Raw genomic sequence first — 16,831 nt, forward strand, 5'->3', positions numbered from 1 at the left:
TTACAACACAACGTAGGGTTTCCCTGGATGTTTCATGGCCACTCTAAAGTAGTATTTGTTTCACTTTTATTTCACTCAGGTTAGTTTAGTTAGGTGTTTTCAAATATCTTCTAGTAAATCCATTAAGTAGGCAGGAGGTAGCCGGCAGTAGGGCGAAACGTTACAATTTGGTACCGAAAGACCAGGATATTAGGGAATTTGCTTCATCTCTTCATGTTAGATGTCAGGCAGCTAGTTTTCTGTTCTTTTATCTGAAATTTTACAAGTCAATTTGATTAAGATAGTACTTATTTACAAATAAACCTGAACACTCTTTTGCATAGTATATAGGTAACTTACGTTTGTCTCGAAAAAACATTAAGGTTTTTTGTTTGCCTTTGCGATAAGTAAGTAACTATTTACTCAATATGGCGGTTTTCAGGTTTTCACATAAAGGCATTTCTTTTAATTTTATGGATAGAAGAAAGTTTCAAAAGTTTGTTTTTAGTTCGAAAAACTTTATGCAGCATTGCACCACAAACAACAAAAAGACAGAAGGTTATTTTTTTTAACAGAGTAACTTTTATTGCGTCACAGACTAGTATAATATTTTGGCAGTCTGCATTATTTTACATTCACAAAATCACTGCAAGTTATAATTTCTCACTTTACTAATACTCTCAACATGTTTACGTTATAAGTCTCTTTGCGTTTTGTTCGTAATGATTTGTTACATACTAGGGGTAGGAAAGTGATTATATCCTTGATATAATCACAATTTGTTGCCGTGGAGTGATCGAACTTATAAACGAAAGAAATTTAATATGAAGCGCAAGAGGCTAGGTTTTGTATTGGAACGGAATGTAATAGGGAAGCATTTGTGAATATAGGTAGGTAGGTAGTTGAAAAAGTTAGGATGAGGGAATGCATAATGGAAATAATTCATTTATTAAAATTTACTTAATAAGTAGGGATTGTAGTAATGTTATGTAGCTCATTAAAAAATTACAAAAGATTAGGGGTTGTATACTCGTATGTATAAGGCTATGCTCCTTGTGGAGTGAGAAGAAATAAAAATCATCATCATCAGGGATTGTATATGTATGTGGCTATGCTCCTTGTGGAGTGAGGGGTTGTATAATATTTAAATGGATTCTTATTAAGGACATTATCTATAAAATTTAATAGGTTACTTAAGATACTTACCTTTAAAGATAATAACATAAAACATAATTGTATAAAGGCTGATTTATCTATAGGTACGTCATATTAGTGTTGCTCTGAATCACTATGAACGGTCTCTCTGATTATGTAGCTGATTAGGGAATTTTAAGTGAATAGGGGTTGTAGGTAAAATAATGATATGGTTTTATTTTAGGTAAAAGCAGTAAAACATTTATTAAAATCAAAAATTATATTAAAAAAAAAAAAAACAAATGTAACGAAAACGCGGCGCATTTTAGTCCTTATGAACAACCTGAAATGATTAGAATAGATAAAGAAATTCTGGCCCAGGTAGATGAGGGGTGGGGATTTTGGTCTGGAGGTGCGGTCGGCTGCATCGGTGGATCGAGGAGCTTGTGTGGTTATTGCTGGGCTGGACTGGCCTGGTTGGGGGGGGATCGGTAGTTATAGCAACTAGTCTATAATTATTAATCATCCTTTTGGCTGGGTTGGTTCAGTTTGGTATTGGTTGTATGAGTTTTGTTGTGCGGGTTCTTTGGTTTGTTGATGTGGTTGATTGTGCTTCTGGATCGGATCTTTGCTTGTCATCGACTAGGTGCTTAAAAACTAGGCTCTAAAATTATTATACTTGAATGTTTGAAAGAGTAGATATATTATACAACATTGATCATAGGAGTTGGAATAGAACTGTAACACCATCTATGCTAACATCCTAACTTAGAGTAACTGGAAAAGCCCAAATGTCTAATTATCAGATTCCAGAGAGCCAATTAGTAGCAGATTTTATCAGACATTTCCCTAAACAAATACAAGTATGAGTTACAGTTAATGAAGAAAAGAAAATATAACAATAATCTCATTTAAAAAAAAAATAATAATTAAAAAAAAATGCAATGAAAAGGTAGCGGTCCGACATAACAATAAATTTAGAAAACAATTAATGTGTAGCAATTTACTGTTGTTGATTAAGTGTTAGACCAGGTGAAGTAGGCTAGGACCTCATTTAGTATCAATATATTGTTTGTAAGTTAAGAATTATGCGGGTAGTTTAGTTCCTAGTACTTTAGTTTAGTTTCCTATTTTGAGCACGGTTGCAATACACTTCTTCACCTGAGTCAGGATGTTTACTTCATAGTATATAGTCTCAGAGTTTGGTTGTCAAATATAGAACATCATCATCATCAGCATTCACAAAGTATGTCATATCCTGAAAAGAAGAATAGAATTTAATTAGAAAAGCTAAGTATTGTGATGATTTACATAATTATAAAAATTCAGGAAATGACTATTTAGTTCAATATAACTTAAGTAGACTAATAGGATAATACATTTAGGGAATGGTTTTATGAATGGTAATCAATATTGGATCTACAGGGCTATGATTTTCATAGCAATCTAACAAAATCTAAGTACAGGGTAGTATAATATAATTGGATTACAACATATGTAGAAAAGAAATAGGTACTTACTTATTGTAGAATAGTAACTTTGGTATATAAGTAGTGAGGGATTGTGAACGTTTTGTCACAGTGGATGGTTTGATCAGTGGTTTATCATGGGTTTTAGTTCAACAAAGAGTGTAGTTTTGTTTGCATTGTTATGTTTGGTCCTGAAATAAAACAAATAAATTCTTTAGGCATAGCTCAAATAAAATTACGTAAATGTAGGAGTTGAAGAGCAAATGATTAGGATACTTATTTAAAAGGTGAGGGGTTGACAATAAGTTGAAATAAGTTGGTTAGGCTTGTCAGTATTAATTCAAAACTGTATGGGGGATAATTGACTGAGTTAGATTTTTATATCAATAGGTCTATTATAAACACAAGATCCGTAAAACAGAGCTATTGTATGTATAAATAACTAACAATTCAGAGGTTGTTTATTTTGAATCACGATAATTTGGGCATGAGGACTTAGTTTAGTAGCATGCATACAGGGTATTTGAAAGAATAATGACACTTACCTGTAAGATTCACTCATTATTTTAGAGTTTCGTAAGTTTAATCGGGTAAACTTTAGATTTCTTCGTGCGATCGATGTTGTTGAACACAACGACGCATGCTTTTGTTTTGATTAGTGCGGAAAAAAAAAACAGCCAAACAGGTTAAGGTTATGTCAGGTTGACATTGACAGTTTATTTTTAATAAATTTGACAGTTAGACAGGTAAGGCACATTTACACAAACAGCCTTGAATAAGAATAAAGGATATGGAGACCGTGTTTTTCAAATAGGGGTTGTGAGGGAGAGTTGTAATATCTCAGAAATATTTTTAGTTACCTAGTAACATTATTTTCGAATTAAGTAGTTACGGAGGGTAGGAAAATAGTTGAAATAGAAGTAGTAGTTAGGTACCTACTTATTTGATAAAATAAATAGTGTCTTAGGTTGTAGAAAAAAAAACTAGATAGCGGTATTTTGATGTTTTGGTATCGATGGAATATTGGGGTGGATTTGTCTGTTACATGAAAGTAGGAATTTTCAATTTTGGTAAAATTGATCTGATATAATTTTCTTTTATAGAGAAACCAAAAGGATAGGGTATTTACATAGCCATTTCCCGGGGATTATGTCGTGATTATAATGTTTCGAAAAACTGAAAGAGCAAAGAATGTGGAAGGAAGAAAACTACTTTAAACGTCATTTTAAAGTCTGAATGATAAGAATGTTAAAGGTACCTGGCCAGGTCTTACATAGTTGATTAAAGGATGATGAAGAATGAAGTTTTACTTATTTAATATTGAGTGCGATTTATAATCATGACAAATACAACTGGGAAATGAAGGGTTTATTGATACTTCGTTCAGACACACACACACACATTTATAAGGGAAACTTTGGGTTATTGTTTCTGTAAAACTTGATTGAGTAGTTACCTATTATATAGGTACTTATTTAACTAAAAAAGAAATTTATTCCAAAAGTTACCTTTATTTCACATATATTTTCCAAATGATCAACTAATGTAGATACAAGAATTATTGCTACTTATGTAATAAGTATTTTAATAAAAATTTAAAAATAATAATACTGAGTAAAATCTTAAAAGAAAAAAAAGATTTTTATAAATATATAGTTAATTTTTTTTTAAAACTACTAACTTAATAATATGTGGGGATATCTCACACACGACCATCCGACCCTAAATTAGGCAGAGCCTGCAATATGGGTATCGGACCGTCAGTTAGTAGTGTGCAAATTGGTTCAAGTAATTTACACACCATACACTCTTAGTCTTGCTTTTGTAGTAAATTGGCGTCGAGAGGCAGGTCTACACGGGCACAAACGTGTACAACTGCTTTAGTCGATTTATTATTTAAGTTAGCTATGCAAGCATTAACACACAAGACGTCTATACAGGCTATAGATGTTTTTACAAAGTACCTTTTACAGACTCCACACGACACACTACACTATACACAAAAAAAAAAGACAATTACTTTGAAACAATTTGCTTCAGAAAAATATCTACATAACAAAAGTTGATCATGACGGAAAACAAATACACTTTACACTAAAAACACATTCTGATCGAAGTGTAAATAAACTAGATGTATTTTCTTTTAAATTTAGGTAGGTAAATGATAGAAAATAAAATTAATAATTAGATACATTATATTTTATTGATTTAATCAGTGGGGAGGAAGAAGGCCTTGATGTTTATTAGAGTGGCGTGAATCAGAGAAAGAGGATGAGAGTTGTGGTGAATTGAATATCTAAGAACCTATGTATTGAAAAAAATAATACCTACAAACATATAGTTAAGTGAAAGTGGCTTTAGTAAAATATCATGGCTGTTCTCCTGCACTGAAGGAAAGATTCCGATTTCACCTTAATGACACAACACTATACAAAAGAGAATATTTATGAAGATTTTGGTGTTAGGTTAGGACAGCATAGTCAAATTATACTGTTGTATGTACAGTATCTTCATAATATTCTATACTCAACATGTACTCACTTAAAGAAAAAAAAATATTTTCAACACAAAATTTTGTCATTTTGCTGGATTAGAGGGGGATTGAAAAGTTGTGAATCAGTTGTAAACATGAATGCAATAATGGTTCACAATAATAATTCTCTTTCTAGTTTTGGTAAAATGATACTTGATATTTCTACACTCTACATCAAGCTCGGAGATTGGTGGACATTGTTCCTGGGGATTGTTAGAATGAGACTTGAACTTTATTAATTTCTATTGATGATGCATCGTCGAAAACATAGGGCGTGGGAGAGTTCGTGCTCTAAGAGGGCGTGCTAAGGATGCCATAAAATTCTTAAAAATAAATTTAAGGTTCTGTGGTTTCTCATTTAGTATTGGATCCTTCTGATCGACAGGGTATCCCCTTGTTCCCGGTTTATTGGAGCATGAATAATCTACTAAGTATTCGATCAATAGTTATGTAAATAATAAATAATAATAGGGATGGTCGTTGATTTTTGATAATTTCTGGGGATCTTGTTGGCTAATCATCTGAGTCATTTTACACTCACACACACAGACATATTGAGGTGATGATCGGAATTTCCTTTTACAAATTTTTCATCGTTTAAATTCTATGAATTTGATATTTGCGAAAATAAAGGGTGGTGTATATTATTGTGTATATTTTTTCCATATCTCAATTATATAATATACTTGCGATACTACAAAAATATAAGGGGTTGAATGTAATGTTCCATCGATGCCGAAACATTAACTATTTCGCAAATAATGAATTTAAACTACGACTGGATGTTCCGAGGGATTTGTTGCGCTTTGGAAGGGTTTTCCCGTGGGATTTTTGGAAAAGTTGTCTATTAAATCATTCAGGGTGTCGGCTAACTTCGTGCCAAGCTTCGTTGTACCGATTTCGGATCACAGAATAATCAAGATAATTATTCTGAGTGTAGGTGAGCCTTAATATTGATATCGGCGAGTTGAGGGTAGAGGATAATATCCACGTAAGCGAGCAGCGCGTGGGCACTTTTCACTTTTGTGTGAGCAGCCGTGGTGAGCAGGCGGTCAGATTGAGGGGGTGATCGGTGCCGTGAGGACCATGCGCGTGGAGCCGAGGCGGAACACCGTGTGCGAAGCTAAGTGACCTTTCTATTTACTTTTTGTCTCTCGTATATGATTGATAAGTTATACACTTTATTTCTTGATGGACGCTAACCCACGGCTGCAATTTCCATCACACTGGTATAGGGATTAGATAGGTACACTAAAGGTCTTCTACCTCGCTCATTCAGTATTTAGCTAGCTAGAGAAAAACCTACACATTACACATTCCCTTATTTTAGCTTTGGTTCAACTTATTTTAGTTTAGAATAGGGACTTCTGGATAGATACAAATAGGCAGAAGCGGGCTGGTGATGATGATGATGATTATCAAATAACTAAAACCTGACAATAGATCTCACTTCAAAAATAATAAATTCTTATCAAATAAAAAATATACACCTACCTTCAAATTTGTTCTATGGTTCTTTGTTCAAATTATTGATTTTTCATTAGGTAAATAAATACTTCTATAGAATCTATGCTATAGTAATTATTCAAAGAATAAAGTAGATACATACTTAAATAAACTTTTCAAAGATGATTTATTGTAGTATCTATATGGCAGAGAAGATTATTTGACTTTGAGTTTAAAAACAAGTAACAGCGCAGGGAAAGAATTGATTGACGGAGAAATTTACTCTAATAAGTGTCAAGATATCACAAATAAGGGTCCTAGATACTTAAACTAAATCATTTCTGGTCCTATATTGCTCAATAAATACAAATGGCTTGAAGGTAGATCAGATTCCTGTCCAATTTGCATATTTTCAGAAAGTTATGTAAATTCTTACCCATAGAAGTGTTTGTTTCCTTGTTAAATCAATAAATTCTAATGTAAATAAAGATAGCACGGATATAGTAGCAATAAAGTGAGCTAGGATATATTTATTACAACTATTTATAATATATATGAATAAGATTATATAATATTCACTATTTCATAACAATTATCCTATATTCCAATAAGATCAAAGAATATTCACTATTTCATATTATATATTTAATCTTTTAAAATAATACCTCAATCACTTCCCACTTGGCTACAAAATTAGAGTCATATTATTATATTTTCAAATACTTATCTATTATGAAATTCATGATTTAATAAAGTTACTATACTGTAAATTATTGAACTATTCTAGTTTCAGTTAATTTATGATTATAAATAAAATTGTCCCCTTTAGCTTTGACAACATGTATTCATGTTGATTTATTTACATGAAATAAATATAAAACATGTAAATATATAAGGTTAGGAGCAAGGGAAGTGATTAATAAGTTGGTCGGAGGAATGTCCAAGTCAATGGTTGTGTTCCACGAGGGCTCCGATTGAATATTTGCTATTATTTATGTATTTTAAAGTCTTATATATTGATTCAATCGGGTGTAGTGATCAAGGCCTACAAAGCGTATGGAGGGGCTTCCCTTATTAACCAACACCAAAAAACATTATTATCTATATTATTATCTTTATGTACTTACCTGTAAATATCTATTTATCGTACAAATAAAAGTTATACGTTAAAGTTGTAGTATATAGGTTAAAAATTATAGGCAGGTAGGAAGTATGTAATCAGTTCTAGTTCTAGGTCATAGTTTTATTTAATTCACTATCTTTCGTTTATTGGGTTACAACACAACGTAGGGTTTCCCTGGATGTTTCATGGCCACTCTAAAGTAGTATTTGTTTCACTTTTATTTCACTCAGGTTAGTTTAGTTAGGTGTTTTCAAATATCTTCTAGTAAATCCATTAAGTAGGCAGGAGGTAGCCGGCAGTAGGGCGAAACGTTACAAAGGGAGTACATTAGTACAAGGCGTGAGTGCGTGTTTTTTTTTTTTTTTTTTAAAAATCAGAACACTTTTATCACTGAATAAAAATAGGTTTGGTTAGTGGCTGCAAAGCGGGTCAGATTTGGACATTCTCTATTTATAAAAAGAGATTTACCTGTCAAAAAACAAAGAATTTTTGGTTTTGACAGCATTATAATTTGAAATTCTGGGGAGTCATCCTCTAAATTAACAAGCGAACGAACAAGTTTTTTTTAATATATATAATAATTTGTTCATTTTTTCTAGACCATGAAAAGCAACGTCCTCTCCACTGCTTTCTCTGTTCCTCTGTTTATCCACCGCAACAGTTTTAAGCCTCGCGGGGAGGCGATATGAGCGCGCTTTGTGCCGACTCAATCTAGGCGACTTCATTATTTATTCTATGTCACACAGAATACACTGGGTGAGTCTGTGATGATCACTTAGCCGGTCTATTTACTTGTGTCTATGACTGCCATTAGTTCCAATCTTGGAATCGAGACCTACATTTAAATGCTAACTCATGCTCATCATCAAGGCATGTGAGTTCACAGAAGGATACTCCTGGAGTGACGTATAGTTCCTTATAACCAATACAGCGACTGATGCTGAATTAATATGTCATTTTTTACCTTGATGTTAAAAGAGGGCTGTTTTGAGCACACAAAAGACCGGAAACTTAAACTTAAAATTTCCCCAACCTCGTGTTCTTTTGACATTAAAATGTAAGAAAACTTAAACAGTGGCTTAACGAGACAGCCAATGTCCCAAGTTAAGAACAGAGTGTTATTATTGCAAAATAGATACCTGCCTTCAAGCCCATTAAAAGTTACGAAACTTGTTCAACCCAGTACATTGTTTTGGAAAATGAGCTCGGGAAGTTAAGAACACTGAACTAATATTGGCTGGTGAGTTTCCTAGATGAATTTATTAGAGGAATTGTTTGGTTCAGTTCTATGAAAAGATTGACAGAGGTTTCCACAATTCCAATCCGGTAAGCGTGAAGATATATTTACGCTATGAAACCGTATTTGATTGCTTACACTTTAAAAATTAAAGCAGTTAAATGGCAGCGGGAATTGTATGTGTTGACTTTACAAGGTCCCTGAGTGGACCTTCTTATCGTGTCGGTGATAGATCATACTAAGAGGCTAAGGTTTGTCTCGGTGGTCAAAGGTTTTTCCAGTCAGAGTAGCATCAGTCACTGAGTGCCCAGGCTGCGCTGGACTATAGACACTCACTCACGAGCAATGAAAGAGTTTCAGTATCTTAAGAGGAGAGTTTAGCACTTGTTCGTCCATACAAAAAGAGAAAACGTTTTACTACCTCTAAATATTATCCAATCTCCATGATTTTTTTGTATGTTATTGACACAAGGAATAACTAGGTTTATAGCTTTTTCTTTTTTCGATATTGTTTATAGATTCAAACTTATAGGCACCTCAAATAAGGTAATTTTTGTGTGTTGAATCGTGTAATTGAGTTGAATGAATTGTGTATTTTTTTTTTTAAAGCGAAACCTATAAACTTAGAATATATTATGCTGAAGCGATTGACACCAAAATCTAAGAGATTGCTTAATATTTAGTTAGTGTAAAACGATTTCTCCCGAAACCAGAATTTCATTAAGAAAAATACCTATTGTCAGTCGCGTGCAGCAGTGCATCTCTATCGCACCCGTGCCCGGGGCATGAGAGCGCAAGCGATAAGAAATATTTTTCTTAATACCTATTTCGCTAGAATCGCGAAGGTATACTCTCCTCTTAACTAATGACAGGGAGTGTACAAGGAACAGGGGATGGATCGAGGAGGCTTAGCAGCCATGAACTAGGTATGGATAGAAGTTCAAAACTCTGACCTTGAAACACTGCAGAAAGTGAGGACTTTTCTTATAGGTTACATGGCATTTTTTATGATTGCAAAATAGCCTTTTAATATTTTTGCCGGCTTTACTGGGCCATACTATACAATGACATGAAAAATATTAAATTGCTGGATATTATGTCCTCTACCACCCTGTATCATTTGATTTATTTTCCGAGGCATCCTGTATACGTTTTGCTATTGTACAAGGGATTGCTACGGATCAAGTATGTGTGTGATTTCTGTGAAAGAATAAGTAAGGCCGACCAACTCACATCAACGTGTAAAGCTCTTTACCGCTGAAAAATCACCAACATAAGCCAAATGAAGGGTAAGAACCCTTTTTTACTTACGAGTACGTGAGTAGGAACGGGAGGGGGGTCATACTAGCTTACAAATAACCGAGTTTCAGAGCGCTTGCTACTGCCCTAACCCCAACTCTATCCCGTTGCATTAAACGTACGGATTGAATGACAACTCGTTTTTTTTAATTTTTATTAAGCTTAGAGAGTATCAACCCACCACCAGTCGTCGAAATGTGTCGTGATGTGACCCGTATAATTTCCTAGTCTCTATAAGTTATAGGTTACTAGCTCTTCCCGCGCGCTTCGCTTCGCCTTAAAAAGTTTTCCCGTGGGAATTCCGGGATAAAAAGTAGCCTATGTTCTTTCCCAAAGTCTAGACCGTATATATACCAAATTTCATTCAAATCGGTTCAGTAGTTTTGGCGTGAAAGAGTAACAGACAGACAGACAGACAGACACAGTTACTTTCGCATTTATAATATTAGTTAGGATTAGGATTAGTTAGGATAGTTGCGCTACGGTAACTTTTGTCCGAATTTAGTGTATCAGAAAATATGTATCCAAGTAACTATTCGTCATCACCATCATAATCATCCACTGCTGGACATAGACCTCAACTAAATCGGCGTCATCCAGCTACTGTCTGTATGCTTTGTTGGGTGGGCGTCCACGCTACGCTTGCCGAAAGTTTTGTGAATACCTAAGGGCTCCCGCACACGGGCCACCGGCTACAACCACAAAACGCCGCCACTGGCATATTTCTTGTAATTTTCTTACATTTTATATGGACTCGCCGCACACGGTTCGCGCCGCCGCCGGTGGCGGCCACACGCTACAGATCGTTTCCCTACAAAAGCTTCTCGAGGCGTCGTTTGTGGCTGTAGCCGGTGGCCCGTGTGCGGCGACTCTAAGGCTTTATCAGAAACACATCAGAACATTGAGGCGGAATTTCACTAATGATTAAACGCATTTACTTAGTCCCCTGTCAAACAACTGTCAGAACAAAATGTATATAAAATATTTAGCCCCTGTTCCACAATGTCTGGTTAGTCGCTACCTGTCGGATAAAATACATGCTGTCACTGTCTAAAAAATAATAACAGAAAGTGACAGCATGTATTTTATCCGTCAGGTAGCCACTAACCAGACATTGTGGAACAGACCCTTAAAGTTACAATTTAAAATACGTTTAGCGTTTGGTGAAGTCACCATAAGTTCACATTATTGCATGAACTTATTGCCATTATTATGTCATGTGAGTTGCGGCTGCGACGTCTGACGGATTTCGATTACCGGACTCTGGAGCGCAGCCGTCCAGTCCAGACGTGGACGTGGACTAGCTCTTTCCTTATCTATTTTAGATTAACGATATACGTACCAGATGGTGTCGTGTCACAGAAAAAAAACAAAGCTAAAAACGGTCCGCATTTTGTTCATTGTCAAACAGTTTAAGATCAACCTAATGACAACAATTAACATTGTACTACTAATGAATAAAGTCACAAATCGTTTAACCGAACTAGTTAAAAATAGAAGCTCAGTGCTAGAAGTGGGGTGCTATTCGTCGCTACGTTTCCTTTGCACTGACATTTCATCTAGTTCATTGTAAAATATCGTTGTATCTAACTGAAAATTGTCTGTCTCATTTTGGCAACTGAAAAAGTTGAACAGTGGATCGTTTGGAAGAAATTGTATTGGAGGAAGTGGAAATGGAAAATATCAAAGTTCGGCGGCGCATCTTGGCATCTGCAACCACGACGTAGGTATAAGGAGAATAATCCGAGTAAATGTATTTACTTACACATACACTGATGTCGATTCTGAAGGTATAAATTCTAATTTTAGAGCTGTCAAAACCTATTTTTTAAAATCAAAATTCGTCTCTATGAGTGTTTTCGTAAATGTATTTTTTCCTAAAAAGAATATTATATTACGTGGTAGTTTATGGTTTATTATCAAAGGGTTAAAGCTGGTACTAGTTATTATTCTGTGGTTAAAGGCACCAATTGTAAAATAAAATACAATTTCTTATTCCACATAAAAACTGTGGAGAGTTTATAATACTCATACAAGATTTTCATTAATAGGTAGTACATCAATTTAAACTTTCTGCAGAAAGAAATGCTCAACGTTTAGCTTTCGGCAAATACAGTTGGCTCTTTTATGCGTTTTTTTACGACATGTTCTTCTAAACAAATGAATTCTTTTCTTGTTTTCGCAATAAAATTAGGCAGTCCCAGACTGCTGTTGACTGGTTTATGATATTTTGATGGTGCAAATGATAATATAATCTAACGTCTTGAAAAGTTTAGTAATTTATAAATAACTAGGTATTCCCGCGCGCTTCGCTTCGCCTTAAAAAGTTTTCCCATAAAAAGTAGCCTGTGTTCTTTCCTAGGGTCTAGACCATATGTATACCAAATTTCATTCAAATCCGTTTAGTAGTTTTGGCGTGAAAGAGTGACAGACAGACAGACAGACACAGTTACTTTCGCATTCATAATATTAGTTGGGATTCCGAGTTTTATTGGCATTCAACATTATGCAACGAAACTTACAACGGTACCCCACTTTGTTTTGATCTAAATTAAATTTCGTGGAACGGGCCCGAAACACACGCCTAAGTATTCTAGACCATTGATACATCCAAGAAAGTACCAACTCACTACTAAACTGCATTCGGATTCAGATATCACCGAACTTTGAAGATCTGGGGGGCTACTCTTGCTTGACGAAATTAAAAGTTTCAGAAAGCAGTACCTCAATCGATGGCTGTATTTAAAGTTGCATTTCAACAAACGGTATAGGTATAAACATACTTAATCGCCTGTCAAACGTTTGTCAGATAGTACAAATTTTGATTAAAATTTTATTAAAATAAGTTTATTTGGTAAAATTGCACCGAACTGTATTAAACTTACCGATTTCCAAGTCAGCTCTCCGAAACTTCGTACATATTTCGTCAAGCTGAACTAGCCCCACTGAGCGAAGTTGAGCTCGCCTGTGCATCTGTGACTGACGCGCCTTGAGCCCTCAGCTAATTGCAACTGATCGCCTCCAGACCCTCGCGAGATGTTCGTGGCTTCTTCACTAACTAGACCTGCATGGCTAGCACGGGGCGCAATTAAGACGTGACAAAAGTTCTCCGCCGCGCTCGCTCTTGGGGTTGCGCAATGTGAGTGAGCGCGATGCAAAACTTTTGTCATGTCTTAAATGCGATCCGTGCTAGACCTGCAGCTGGATTTATTTCATGAAATTGCTGTGTAATCTGTTCAGAAGTAGTACGGAAATAACTGGCTTTTGTTCCACAACTGAAGGTTCGAGTTTAATCGTGTTTATAATTAGTCGCCGTAATAAGATAACCAATTAGTTAGCAAGACGCGTTGCTGGCGAAGAGGGCCTAGTGGCGATTTTCCACACCATTCCATAGCAGTAAAGGCGACTTTGTATGACGCCAACGTGTACCGCTAGGTAATGACTTTCGTGTTTATATTTCATTGGAGTGCATTAAAAGAGTCTCCCGAGTGACGTATCAATAGTAACTCCCTAACCTTGGCAGTGATTGATCTGACTGGTTAATCTTTTCACCACGGTGACAAAAGCTAATCCAGCTCTAGCGTTTGTACCTAAAGATTGCTCGAACGGTGTAAAAACTCTTAATGTACAAGTACCTATTGAAAAGAAACAACACACTTACAAGTAAGCCGTCGAGCTCTACTTGGGCACTGGGGGGTCATTCTCTAAATCGACGAACGAACAAATTAGAATTGTCACCCAATCGGCAACCTTAATGTAACGACATAGAGTCATGCTTAGCGCTACACTTTTGTTTTTTCGAAGCTTCGGAGTACTGCGCGAACCACGGCTGTGTCTCGTTGTATTAGCGTGCCAATGGCGTGAAAATTCTAGTTCATTCGTAGATTTTGAGAGTGACCCCACTAGCTCACAAAATGCTTCGTCTAAGAGCCATGCTCAGTCCGGCTTTAAGCTGAAACTAATTGCAACAGCCGCCCCTGGAGCGGGGCCAAGCGGGATGTTTGTGGCTCGAGTAAATAACGAGACCTGTGGCTTGGATTACGCGGCTGAGAATGCAATCTGGACACCCTTTCTGCTGAAGGTATGGGACCTACAGGAGTGTAGGGCGTCAGAGGCCTGGATAACAGGTTACCGTATCACCCGCCACCAGGACCCGAGGTGTGCGGGGTTGCGCAGCCGGAATTACGAGTCCGGCTGTTTGGACCAGGGTACTACGGGCGTCCGGATCTCGAGCCCTCCACTAGCTTGCTAGTGGATCCGGACTTGGGTATGGATTCGTAGTGGCAGTTGGTTAGCTACAGGGGGGGACAACGTTCGTCTGCCCGGTATGCTTGTCACCGGGCGTCTCCCCCGTGCGCAGCTAGTGGCTCAAGTAGCGGTTTAGGACGAGGGCCGTTGATGCGAAAGAGTCACGGGGCACGTGAGTTTCCCTTATAGTTGGTCCTAGGACTGACATCTCCGGTGCTTGACTGGACATCAAGTAGTGCGTGAGGATAGCATGCGCCGGCCGACCCAGCTGAGTAGGCTCCATGGGTAGACATGTAGGTCTGCATGTCGGGAGGTGAGCGCGCATTACAGCTCCGGTACCAGAGTGGAGATCTGGCAAATGGCTTCTCCATTGTCCCTAGTGTGGATCCCAAACACGAGTGCTCCGGATGGAGTACGGGAAGTGAGCGTGCCATCAACAGCTCCGGCACCTGTCTGGACATCAGGGAGGGGGGGGTCTCACCACCCCGAGGCGACTCTCCTTGTGAGTACTGTGGCTATACGCTGCAGCGGCTAGATCCACTGCTCCATGGATCCCTGATGTCAGACTGCCGTCTGACTGAAGGTATAGTGCCTGTTGTTTATGACCAAGTCGTCGGGAATGACAGGCACTATAAAACAATACGTAGTTTTAGAAACGGGTATCGTCCCACCCGGCTTACTAAGCCAAAAACTGAATCTGAACAACTCTTCAGCTACGTCCTGTATAAATTCGTTAAAAAAAGAGTCCAAAGACGAATTATTTTAAACTTCACTTCACTTATAATACTAATAATAATAATAATAAGAGGCAGGGCAGCTTGTGGCGAGCTGTTGGGCATTAGCGACCCCACCCACCCGATGCCGGGGAAAACCCCTGTTCCTCATCTCTGGCTTGCCTTTATTGGTTGTCCAGAGTGAACACTGACGAGGAACAGGACCTCCCACCTCTTGCTTGCCTTCATTGGCTGGCTTGAGTGGTGTACCGCTAGAGCAGAAATGCTCGGAGGAAGGATGTATATCCAGTAAGTGCTTGAAGGGGTCTTGACCGGCATCCGCGATTGCTCTGAGAGCCTTGGTATACCTCTCCATCCTCAGCACCTCATGCCATGTTGCCCCCTTGTTGCTACGTCACTATAATGTGCTAGCGACTGTTTTGGGGGGCCCATTTAATGTGTGTGCGAGTCACCCCTGCCTTTTTATCCGTGTGTGAAACATATAGGTCAGGCAGGGGCCATAGTCCTTCCATAGTCCCAGTTACCCAGTCCATTTAGCACCCCCTTCCATAACCCTGTATTAGTTTTCTCCATATCCTACAATAGTCCTGCACTAACCGGGGGTTTTCCTTGGGTTTACTTCTATAGTTTTCACAGGGAAAATCGTCGTTTAGTGTCACATTTCATATAGATTAATGTTGTCAAAAAGGCCTCTACATGTTGGCTTCGGCCTCATGCACGCCTTCCAAATGTCCGGGACCCCATGGTCCCGATATGGAAAAACAACAACATAATAATAATAATATGTGGGGACATCTAACACACGGCCATCCGACCCCAAGCTAGGCAGAACCTGTGTTATGGGTGTCGGACAGCTGATATATCTACACAAATACATAGATAGATACTAAATATAAATATCAACACCCAAGACCCTAGTACAAATATCTGTCTTTAAACAAATATCTGCCCCAGCCGGTAATCGAACCCGGGACCTTCGGCTCAGTAGTCAGGGTCACTAACCACTACGCCATTCGGTTGTCAAATACTATAAAATAAAATAGACTTATTCATTTTCAAATCACTTTATTTATTTTAGACATTCAAGTTTTTTTTAATATCTACATGGTTACTAGTGTTTGGTTAAGGAATTTTATATAAATAAACCGACTTGGTGTTACGCGGATCTCACAACTTTTTACGGTTAAGTTGCGAGACTTGGCTTTTTACAAGTTCTGTTTTTGATGGCTAATATTACATTCAAGGCAATTTTATTTATAGAAATCACTTAAAAATAAAACTCGAAATCCAACCTTGATTATTTGTTTATATAAATGTTTATTTACATTTTCTCCTAAACTTTTAAGCTCTTAGAGAAATTCCTTAAAGATTCAAGCACGATTCGAGTAGAGATTCTTTGGATCGACTTCTTATTTAATACGAGCTCCCCGCCCTTGTGTCGGACGCAAATAGACGCATTTACTTCATTAACTTAATGAAATTTCGGTAAAATCTGCCGAAAATTAGCTATCTTGTAAGTCTTCCTTTAGTACGTTGGGGCCTCACAAAGAAATCGGGGGAGTCCTTTCAGGAATGCCCGGTTAGAGTGGCAGAGGAATCACTTAGTTTGTGTATTTTGTCATACAAATT

The 16,831-nt window shown here is 37.2% G+C and overlaps 1 long non-coding RNA gene across 1 annotated transcript; it reads right to left on the reverse strand.

Moving 5' to 3' along the window:
* Nucleotides 1-2,237: 2,237 nt before the first annotated feature.
* LOC119694092 lies at nucleotides 2,238-3,291 on the reverse strand. Its single transcript, XR_007267613.1, has 3 exons — nucleotides 3,128-3,291; nucleotides 2,634-2,773; nucleotides 2,238-2,371 (listed from the first exon to the last, which is right to left on the reverse strand). It is a non-coding gene; the product is annotated as an uncharacterized LOC119694092 (long non-coding RNA).
* Nucleotides 3,292-16,831: the final 13,540 nt, after the last annotated feature.

This window comes from Plutella xylostella, chromosome 22 (assembly GCF_932276165.1).
Source record: "Plutella xylostella chromosome 22, ilPluXylo3.1, whole genome shotgun sequence".
Classification (NCBI taxonomy): domain Eukaryota; kingdom Metazoa; phylum Arthropoda; class Insecta; order Lepidoptera; family Plutellidae; genus Plutella; species Plutella xylostella.